This window comes from Lissotriton vulgaris, chromosome 10 (genome assembly GCF_964263255.1).
Source record: "Lissotriton vulgaris chromosome 10, aLisVul1.2, whole genome shotgun sequence".
Taxonomy (NCBI): domain Eukaryota; kingdom Metazoa; phylum Chordata; class Amphibia; order Caudata; family Salamandridae; genus Lissotriton; species Lissotriton vulgaris.
This window is the reverse complement of record NC_141698.1, coordinates 63,133,062-63,144,347: the sequence shown is the minus strand read 5'-3', so window position 1 is coordinate 63,144,347 and position 11,286 is coordinate 63,133,062.

Below are 11,286 nucleotides of genomic sequence, written 5' to 3'. Positions count from 1 at the left end.
GTCACCACCCCCTTTTTCAGGGGCTGAAGACATGTAAGTCAGCACCTTTGACTAACTTTATCCTCAAATTTTGTGAACAACCAAAAGTATTAAAGTTACTCAAAAGTGTAAGATTAAATTACTTACAAGTGTAAGGTACTTTACCGATTAGCTCCAGTTGTGTTTACTGGTCATCTAGAAGATTTTCTCAACATCAGTAAAGTTATAGATTCCTATTGTTAAAAAACTGAACTGTAGAGAAATGTTACGTGGTCCAACAGAACATTTCAGTTTCACCTTTATAGTGGACATGCATTGTGGGAGTGTGCACATTACTGGTGCCTGTGTTGCTCCTTTGGGAGCATTTCAGAGGATATGAATTATATGCTTTAGCGTGTCTATTCTTATTTAAGTACTACAATATTTGTACAGCCCATGGTACATATGTAAATGCCTTTTACACAGCATCAATCTGTTTCTTAGCATGTTGTATCTCTAACTGACATAGTCGTGGAAACTCATGTTCTGCAAGGATAAGGCTTCAGTATCCTGTCGACTTTCTGATCCACCTGCTACAAGACAAGCCCTGTACATTTTCAATTAACCCCACCGCCGTATTTTCAATTGCTATCCATTCCACCATCCCTCCCTTTTTGGCCATTGCTTAAGTCGCTTAATAGTACAATTTCCACATCACCCTAATTTTTTTCCATCACTTAGTTCACTATTTCACCCTTTCACCAAAATCACACACATGTCTACATTTACATCACTCCTTTCTTCCTTAATCCTTGCCTCCTCTATTCTTTCATCTGCATTCAATTGTCCCTATCCCTTCACCTCTCAACTGTATAATGCTGTAGCAGCCTATTCTGATTTTCTTAAAGACGCCCAACTATTGTTTTTTTTTATTTTTACTAAATGTATAAGTATATCATCAGCAAAATATATTACCTCACTAACCAGTAGATTGTGTCATATGCCATCTTGTAAATGGTGAATGGATGTATCCTTATGAACTCCAAGCAGATCATGAAGCACAGAGAGAATGTGGTTAAGGTTGGACTACCTTGTATTCACACTGCTAGCATGAGTCCAAAGTTAAGTAGTGGTGAGAGACGAGAGCTCCAAGACACTTGTAAATAATTGAACAATAGTGCACATTTAAATTGTAAGGTGTAGAACTTATTGTACAAGGGGTATTTACTTTGAAAGACTCACCTTCAGACAGCTGTAGTTGTCTGCCAGATACCTTTGATTACCACATCAATACACTACAGTGCGATAGAGTGGGCCTTTAGCCATCCCCCTTCAGTAAATGGCTGTTGGCATCACCTTATTGAGTCTTCCATCCGCAGTTCCTTACTTTAGAATTACCCCCAGGCATCAGACTGAATACAGATTTTTTTTCATGAGCAGTAACCCTGGTTGCCGGTAGGTGGCTTCTTTCAGCTCTGTGTGGTGTCGCCGGCATTGTCCAGGCGGAAGTGACGTGTGTGGTGCCCTTGTAGGCACCACCCCAGCGTGATGACATCAGTTCTTTTCTATCTCCGCCAATCAGCACAGATCCGGAGAAGAGCTACCCTTCAGACATTTTTTGACTACATTTTTTTCGACTTTTGTCAACTTTTTTTGAGGTTTTTGCTCCTGGTGTGGCAGGGGTATTATCAAAGAAGGCTCGATTCAAGCCCTGCAGTGCCTGTCACTGATCAATGTCAGTGACAGACACTCGCCTTGTATGCTTCTGCACCATTTGCTGTGCCATGAACCCGAAAGCAGGGAGTGATTCCTCAAGCTCCTGGTGGCTTGATGTGTGACAATGAGACGATCAAGGTCCCTCCTGAGAGGAAGGTCCCGAGAAAGGTTTGTAAATCAGAGATCCTAGTCTCACTCTAATTTGTCACTCTGGTAAGTCACACCACCGAAAGAAGAAGAATTTGAAGAGACCTTCTGTTCCGTTACCACGCTGCCAATTGCCCAGCACTGCTGGAGTGAAGAATATCCCAATCCTCTACCCACACCGCAGTCACCCTGCACCCATTATATACATATAAGGTTAACAGGTAAGCCCGGCGCTGGGAGAAGGTGGGGGAAATACAGGGAATAACAAACAAACTTCAGTCAGGCAGGACCTCCTTCTTTTCTTCTCTACCACCCAAGGAACGTCAGGAAGGCACCGCTGGCCCTTAGAAGTAAGAGAGAAAAGAGAATTAACAAGCAGCAGGAGCGAGGAATCTCTCTTTAACAAACACAAATAATTAGGTGCACACAGTAACAGATATAACTGATCTTACCCCTTTAGGCTGGTTTTGTTGTCTTCAAGAAGGATGAACACGATATAGCCTGACTCCACACAAGAGGTGGTAATAGTATTCCACAAAAAATTGTGCTGTAAATCCAATTATTCAGATCCCCGAAAATGACACCTTCTTAAGAAAACAAACGTGAGGGGGAAAAAAAGAAACACACAGTGAGCCAAAAAACAAACAAACATGAATGCGAGGGAGCGGAGAGCACAACAAACCACTGATTCCACCCGAATTCCTCATAACGAGGTGGATAGGGTACTAAACTACAGGAAGTCCTGGAAAGTAACACGGGAACGCAGCCGCCTTACTCCCCTCGTCCCCTTTGCATTCAAGGTCCAAAACAACCCACCGAACTCCAAGGACGTGAAAAGGGTAAAAATAAAGTCAGTCCAGCGGGGGCTCAACCGCGCACACCCCTAATCCTGAGGCCACGAATTGTCCGTAAAACAAAGGTCCAGCAAATAGGCACAGGCGAAGCAGGAGCTGTTGATAGTAGGAATTCCAGAGGCAAGGAACCGGAAATGAAACCAAGCGCCGGTGTCCTGTAGGCAGGAACTTAAAAACCTGCTGCCGGTAAGATAACCCGATCCTGCATGTGCACCCAATTACGCATGCAGCCAAGAAAAAGGAAAGATTTAAAGGGAAACGGAAAAAAGGAGGAAAAGGCAGTGGGGACCCCAAATCTGATAACGTCCTAAACCCCAACACCTTTGAGTTCTCCACATCCGTTGACTGACAAGATGAGGGAGAGTCCACGTTAGAGGCCTGAATCTGCAGTTGAGCCAGTGCCTGGGCCGTATCCGAGCCTCCCAGAGTTCTGGGCGCCTGAGCGACCCCTTCCCACCTAAAAAATAAATTATATCATGCTATATGCCTCATATCTGGGCGGCCAATACCTAGTGGCGTGCCTTCAGGCCCCAAGAATTCAGCAGGGGCGGCTTCAGCCCCGGCATCAGTTGGGGCCATACAATCCATTCCTGGATACGGACCAATGCCGGTCTTGCCGCTTCGACCTCCCCCGTAACTGGTTCCGATGTTGATGCTCCCGGTGCCACCGCCGCCCAACGTCGGCGCCATCCCCATTCTAATCCCCAAATATGACATGGAGCCAGAGGGGCATCGTCGCCGACTGGAGCCATGCCTTCCAGGCCAGAGCTTGACTCTTAATCTTATGGGCTAAGACTCAGGTGGAATGGAAGGGGTCGCTGGACTCTGAGGAATACCAGCATTATGACATCTTGGACAGGTGTGAGGATCAGGGTGAACCTATTTCACAAAAAAGGACAAAAGTATGACTAGATTTCACAATTTTTTGTTTTCTCTTTGTCCGTCTAGTCACTCTTTGACATACAAATAAAGTTTGACAAGATGTTCTCACACAACTGCCAGGTGTCACGCTTCATCATTGGACAGCCCCATTCGCTCCAAAGCCATGGTTTGATGGAGAGAGCGGGCCTACATCCTGGAGTTAGGAAGGCACGTTTCTAACCGAGAATCCATCAAACAAATTAAAAACCTATGTGGTAAGCCAGTATGGCTTTACCACTTGATCTTAAAAACTGGGAATGGAGTATAGGGAAATAAGGACACCAAACCCACTAAAATGTCGACATGTTTCTGCCAAGGCGGCTCCTAAGCGTCTACGGCATTCATGAATAAGTCCCATTCAACTCCACCATTACATAGAAAGAGAGTACGGACTGCAGTTTTCGTGCAAATCCAGTTTATTGTTAATCACCGCTCGAGCTCGCCATGATGCGTTTCGGTCATTAACCCCTTCCACACTCATGACGAGCTGGGCTCGTCATGGTGTAGCCTCCTCGTACACTGATGACGAGCCCAGCTCGTCATAAAACAATGAAATAGAGCAATCTCCAGCACAGGAGGGGAATTGCCTTAGCAGCCATGGGGTTAACGTGACCTTGATCACCTGAGGAAGCATTAGCCACTCAGGGCTTAAATCCGTCATGACCTCCGATCACATAGTATGAGTCAATTCATAAACATGAATAACAGACTTTGCAGCATTTTATAATTCTAGGTGCATTTTATACAGTGAAAATCAATACCACCACTTTAAGTTCGGTTAGATAAACATTAGCATATTGCCACATTATTTACAACTTTTTTATCCCGATGTTCAAATACATCAATTGTGCCAATTTTATAATTCACATGCTGAGGTATTCCTACGTGCCTAGGTTTTGACTACTAGCCATCAAATGTCATGTGTCATATATAATACAAATACAGATAATTACACATGCATGATTCGGATGTGTTTGACAATACATTCTACAACCAGTAACAAATAAATGACTGAGTCCCAGATGAAAAATAGAAATGGGGACGCCTATATTATCAATGACTAATGCTTTATATTAGTGTCTCCCATATGGTACAAAAAATCATGAGGGGAACGGATCACTTGTCCTGCGTAACCAGGGTTTTCAATTTCTCGTTCAGTGTACCAATAAAAAACCCTAGCAGGGTTTTTTATTGGTACACTAAACAAGAAATTGAAAACCCTGGTTACTCAAGACAAGTGATCCGTTCCCCTCATGATTTTTTGTAAAACGATAAGGAAGCTGAATGGATCACAGCTTCTTCTTTCTCCCTCCTTCTTGATTATATATCCCATGTGGTACAGTCAAATAATCTATGAATATATCTGGTTTGATTGGCACTACCCTACTCAATTCAAGATGGTTATATGATGGCATAAATGCTGCATTAAATACTGACATCTAATTGCTTAAATTGGTTTAAAAATTCTAACCATAACTTAATTAAACTAGATCTAAAGTGCTCTTGTGCTCAATCGTTTAAAGTGCATAAATGCTATATAATGTAAAATATTGATATAACTATATACACCCATGTTATTAACTCATGTGTCCTTGTGATGGACACAAATTCTAAAACCCAAAATAATTTTGTGAATAATTAAGTAAATAAATTGCAGTTCTAGAAGTCTATGCAGAGATACTCATATGATAAATTATTCATCTTGGTTGATACGCATTGAGGGTCTTGGTAAATATTAAAAAAGAATGTCGAGTAACAAATATCCATCATTTAAAGGAGATAATGACATAAGCCTATGTCCGCTTATCTATGTACAAAGATGCAAATAAATACCAGAATGTAAATATTCAATATCAACGATTCAGGGAATCGGAAAAGACTGTAACCACAGTCGTATCTATGTGTGCAGAGAGGCAAATAAATACACAGAAATATTTAAATATTCAATATAAACAATTCTGATATTCAGGGAATCAGGGAAGACCGTAACCACAGCCTATATCTACTTGAATATATATATATAATAGAATCATGTCAATGAATGCATAAATACACAAAAAAATATATATATATATAATTCCACAATGACTCCCACCTATTCCAGGTCAATCCAGCCGCACTTTTCCTCATATGTCTGAAAAACGACACAGTAGCCACCAGTCCAGTTCTCGATAAATTCATTGTTTTTCTTTCATCGTAGCAACACCTTCCAAAGGAAAGCCTACGCATTTCGGCTTGCGCCTTCAACTGGGCTATCCCATCCAACCCACAACCAGTGTTTAAAAAAGCAACAAAGAGCTCTTGCGCCCACACTCACTACTTCCTGTTGGCAACATCTAGAATGCTAAGAGAGATATCTTTGTCAATGGGTGTCAGCTGTTGGAGAGTAGGATCTGCTTCTTATAGTTACCCCCACTTTTTGCTCATGTTTCACTGTTTTGGATCCTGCTATCCAGGACCCCAGTCAAGCTGATTTCTACTCCAAATTGATTGCATGTACTTTTGGTACACTCCAGATTGGATTCTGGGGTACCCTTATAAGTCCATAGTATATGGTATAAAACAAGTTACTTACCTGTAACTTTGGTTCCCCAGTATTGGTAACTTTCATAGATTCCCATGCTTTGTATCATTCCCCGTCGTCGGAATGGGAGTCTCGGTAATAAAAAATACCATAGTAGTAGGTACAAAAGAGAAAGGAAAGGCCTAGGCCTCATTCCCTTTTGTAGCATATCAGCCTCTTTTTGTAAAAGAGACCAAACTCTAGGCATCAGCCAATCAGAAGAGCCTCACCCTTAGAAACTTCCTGAAGGAACCTCAGAGCCTCAGATTTTCGTAGCCGTTGTGTGCTAGACACCATACTTGCTGAAGGCTGAGCTTTCCCCGGGGAGGTGGGTGGGCGCATGGAAATCTATGAAAGTTACCAATACCGGGGAACCAAAGTTACAGGTAAGTAACTTGTTTTCTTGCCCCAGTATTGGAACTTTCATAGATTCCCATGCTTTGTATCAGAATAGCAAGCAGTAAACACCATAAACACATTTTGTAAAGAAGTACATTATAACATTAGAAATGAAAGTACAAAATGTGTTACCCATGGAAGGTGTGATAGAAAGGAAAGCTCACCAATCACTTGAAGAGGTTTCTCAGGACAGCCTGGCCCACTGCCGCGTCATCCTGCTGCAATGACTCTAAGCAGTAATGCTTAGTGAACGTGTGCACGCTGCTCCAGGTAGCAGCCCTGCAAATGTCTTTGATATGCACCCCCGCAAAGAGGGCTGTAGAAGATGCCACTGATCTCGTTGAGTGAGCACGGATCCTGCCCACCAGAGGTTTTCCTGCTATCTTGTGGCAATGCAGAATAGTACTCGAAATCCATCTTGAGATCCCCTGTTTGGACAGAGGAAGACCTTTGTTCGGACCGCCGAAGGCAATGAACAACTGCGAAGACTTTCTAAAGTCCTTGGTCCGGTCTATGTAGAATTTGAGACATCGTTGTAAATCCAGAGTGTGCAATGTTTTTTCCACTGGAGTGACTGGGTTCGGAAAAAATGTCTTCAGAATCACTGGCTCATTTAGGTGAAAGTCTGTAGGAACTTTGGGGATGAACCTTGGGTTCGTCCGCAAGATGACTGTGTTCTTTTTGAACTGCAAAAACGGTTCTTGGATAGTAAGGGCCTGCAACTCCCCCACTCGCCTTGCCGAGGTGAGGGCCAAGAGCAAAGCTAACTTCCATGACAAGTATTTCAGGTCTGAGCGGTGAATCGGCTCAAAAGGTCCCTTCATTAGTTGAGCCAGGACTAAGTTTAAATGCCACGTCGGAGGAGGAGATCTCACTGGCGGATAGACCCTGAACATGCCTTTGAGGAATTACTTGACAATTCTTGAAGACCATAACGAAGGACCAGAATCAGATCTTCCGAATCTTGAAATTGCCGCCAAGTGGACTTTGATTGTAGAATGGGACAGATTAGACTTAGCTAGCGAGAGAAGGTAAGGCAGGAGTTAATGAGGTTTTGAGGTGAACGGATCAACCTTTTCTTTTTTACACCAAATACAGAATCTTTTCCATTTCAGTCTGTACGTTTTGTTTGCTGAAGGCGCCCTTGCCTGGGAAAGGATGTTTTTGATCTCCTTGGAAAGAGGGACATTCATGTATTCTCGCTGGTCAGGAGCCATGCAGTCAGGTGTAACGACCTTGGGTCTGGGTGCCAAACCTGTTCCTTCGGACATTGTCAGGAGATCCGTAACATCCTCCAGCCATATTGGAGGGACTAGCGATAGCAGATGGAGCTCGGTGTACCAAAACTGTCTCGGCCATGCCGGGGCTATAAGGATCAGCTTGCATGGCTCGTCTTCATTTTCCTGATGAGGCGTGGAATCAGGGGAATTGGTGGAAACGCATAAAGAAATCTCCCCGTCCAGGCTATTGAGAGGGCATCGCCCAATGAGCCCTGATGGTGGAACCTGCTGGCGTAGGCTCGGCACTTCTTGTTGGTTGGCGTCGCAAAAAGGTCCACCTCTGGTGTGCCCCATGTTTGAAAGAGCCGATCCAGAACCTGTTGGTTCAGCTCCCACTCGTGACTGACTGAGGTGAGTCTGCTCAGTCTGTCGGCGCCCTCGTTTAGCGCTCCTGGTAAGTGCTCCGCCTTCAGAGAAATTCCGTGAAGAATGTCCATTCCAGAATCTGTTGAGCCTCTCGCGACAAGAGGAGTGACCTCGTACCTCCTTCCTTGTTCACATAATGCATAGCCGTGGTGTTGTCCGTTCTGACTAGCACCTGTGAACCCTGGAGTCGCGGAAGAAAGGCTTGAAGCGCTAGCCTGATCGCTCTCAGCTCCAACAGGTTGATGTGTAGCTTTTGGTCGCGCGGAGACCAATGGCCGCTGATCTGCAGATCCTGCATCACTGCTCCCCACCCCTCCAATGACGCATCCGTTGTCAGTATGTGAGGTGATGGAACGTTTGCGAAGGATAGACCTTGGCATAAATTGTCTTGATGCGACCACCAAAGTACTGCCTCTTTCATCTCTCGAGTGACAATCACTTTGTCGTCGAACGATCCGTGTACTTGCTGCCACTGGAGGTCCAGTTGCTCCTGCAGGGGACGCATCCGCAGTCTGCAGTGCGGAATCAGGGGAATACATGATGACATCACCCCTAGCAGCGACTTGTAGCTGCGTACAGAAAGACACTTTTTTCCTCGAAGGCTTTGTGCCAATAGTTGTAGTTTCAGTATCCTCTCTCGAGTAGGAAATGCCTTTGAGAGCTTTGAATCCAACACTGCTCCTAAGAACCGTGCTCTCCTTGAGGGCACCAGCGTGGATTTCTCTCTGTTCAAGGTGAGACCCAGATTTTGAAACAGATTGGTGCAAGCCTGCACCGCGTCCTGCGCTAATGCTCTGGTCGAGGCCTTTAGTAACCAATCGTCCAGGTAAGGGAAGACCTGGAAGTGGTTCTTTCGCAGAAATGCTGCCACAGGTGCCAGCACCTTCGTAAAAATCCTTGGGGCAGAGCGAAGGCCGAACGGCAGAACTCTGAACTGAAAATGGCTCTTGGCTACTGTGAAGCGTAGGAACCTTCTGTGTGCTGGGTGAATCGGGACATGGAAGTACGCGTCCTCCAGATCGAGCGTGGCCATGAAATCCCCTGGGCTGACCATCTTCAAAACGTCCTGTAGGGACACCATCCGGAAGGACAGGGAGATGAGATAGGCATTTAGCTCCCTGAGGTCCAGGATGGGGCGCCATTTTTCCAGCGTCTTTCTCACCAGGAAGAACCTGGAATAGAACCCTTGGCCCTGTTGGTTGGAGGGGACCGGCTCTATCGTCCCTTTGCGGAGCATTTGTTGTACTTCGAGTCTTAGGAGACGCAGATGTTTTGATGGAATGGCTGCCGGGGGTCTGGGTGGAGGGACTTCCATAAATTCCAAAGTATGTCCTCGTCTTATGATGTTGAGCACCCAACGGTCCGATGTAATTTGGGACCAGTTCTGAAGGAATTTTGACAACCTGCCTCCAACTGATGATCTCTTGAAGGAGGGAACAGTAGGCAGAGCCAGGAGGCCGCTATTGGCGTTTGGACGAATCTTGTCCACGGGCAGCCTGCTTGCCCTTGTTGTAAGGTCTTGAGTAACCTGAAGATTGCCCTCGTCTTTGTTGGTATGACTGGCGGTTTGGTTGGTATCCAGAGCTGTTCGAAGAATAGCGCTGTTGCTGTTGTTGGTATGAACCTCTGTAACCACCTCCTCTGCCTCTCGCACCTCTAAAAGGAGTTTTGCGATACTGGAGGGTTCCCAGCGATCTAGCTGTTTCCGTATCTTTTTTGATCTCCTGAAGAGTATCATCAATCAATTTACCGAAGAGGGCCTCGCCATCAAAAGGCAGATCAAGGACCTTGTTTTGGATTTCTGGTCTGAACCAAGTCGCCTTTAGCCATCCTTGGCGTCTCAACACTGCCGCTCCTGCCAAAGCCCGAAAGGACGTTGTGGCAATGTCCATGGCAGTCTATTATCTCCATCGAAACCGCCTCACCTTCCTGCAAAGTTTTCTTCGCTTCCAGCCCTGACTCCGGTGGAAGTTGTTCCAAATATGGAGCTATATCGCACCATAACTGGCGATCATATCGTCCCAATATTGCCAAAGCATTGGCAACGCGAACCAGAAGGCTAGCTATTGATGAAAACCGCTTGCCCGTGTTATCAAGCTGTCGTCCATCTTTGTCAGGAGGGGCCGTCAAGGGAGCAGAAGGGTTCCATGACTTCCTCTGCGCTGCCTGCGAAATAACAGAGTCAGGCTTGGGATGCCCCGTTAGCGCTGCAGGTCCATCCTCTGGTGCCTTAAACTTTTTATCCAGGCGCGGTAGCACAGGGACCACCGTCGCTGGGTTTTTCATTGCCTTCAAACCTTCCTCCCATAAATTTTCCACAATCGGAATCGACCTTGTTGTCTTGCGGTAAGTTTCTTTAAAATCGTATAAGAAACAGTCCGTGGTTTGAGCAGGCATTACCAATTTAAATCTTCAAGCTGCTTGTTCCATCAGCTGATGAAAACTGCCGATGTCAGCGGGAGGAGAATCCCCTAAGTCCTGATGAGGCGAAGCTTGATCTGGGATGATGTAGTCATTGTATTCATCCCCGTCCTGATCTGAGTCTTGATTATCATCTGATGACACATCATTATCATCATCATGATCCCCATCCGGATCATCAGTTGGCTCCGACGTAGCCTGAGGCACTGGCCCCTGCGGTGGCGGAGGAGTCTGTATCGGGTGCACTGGAGGGACTACAGATGATTGGTTCCTCACTGGTGTCGACGGAGCAGACCTACGTGGTGCTGGTCTTTCAGCTTTCGACTTGTAGTCTTGCAGCATCTTGTGCAGGTCATGCAGGAATGTCGTCGGAACTGAAACCATGTCTTGTGGCTCATAGTTCCTAGAGTGGGCCGTCTGTTGATATTCACCTCCGCCTTGTTCATATGCCTCCTCTGAATCTGTGTCCTGACTCTTGATGAGAAGTTGAGATGGGCTATTGGCATATTCAAAAACATCCTGTCCGTCTCCCTCAGAGTCCTCTTGGTCCAACAACATAGTGGGTGGTAAAGAGGTCACCCTTCTCGGGGACGTCATCTCAGGCGTGATTCTTGTCAAAGAAATCGTCACCCGTCTCTCCGCAGCCAGTATCGTCGGTTGT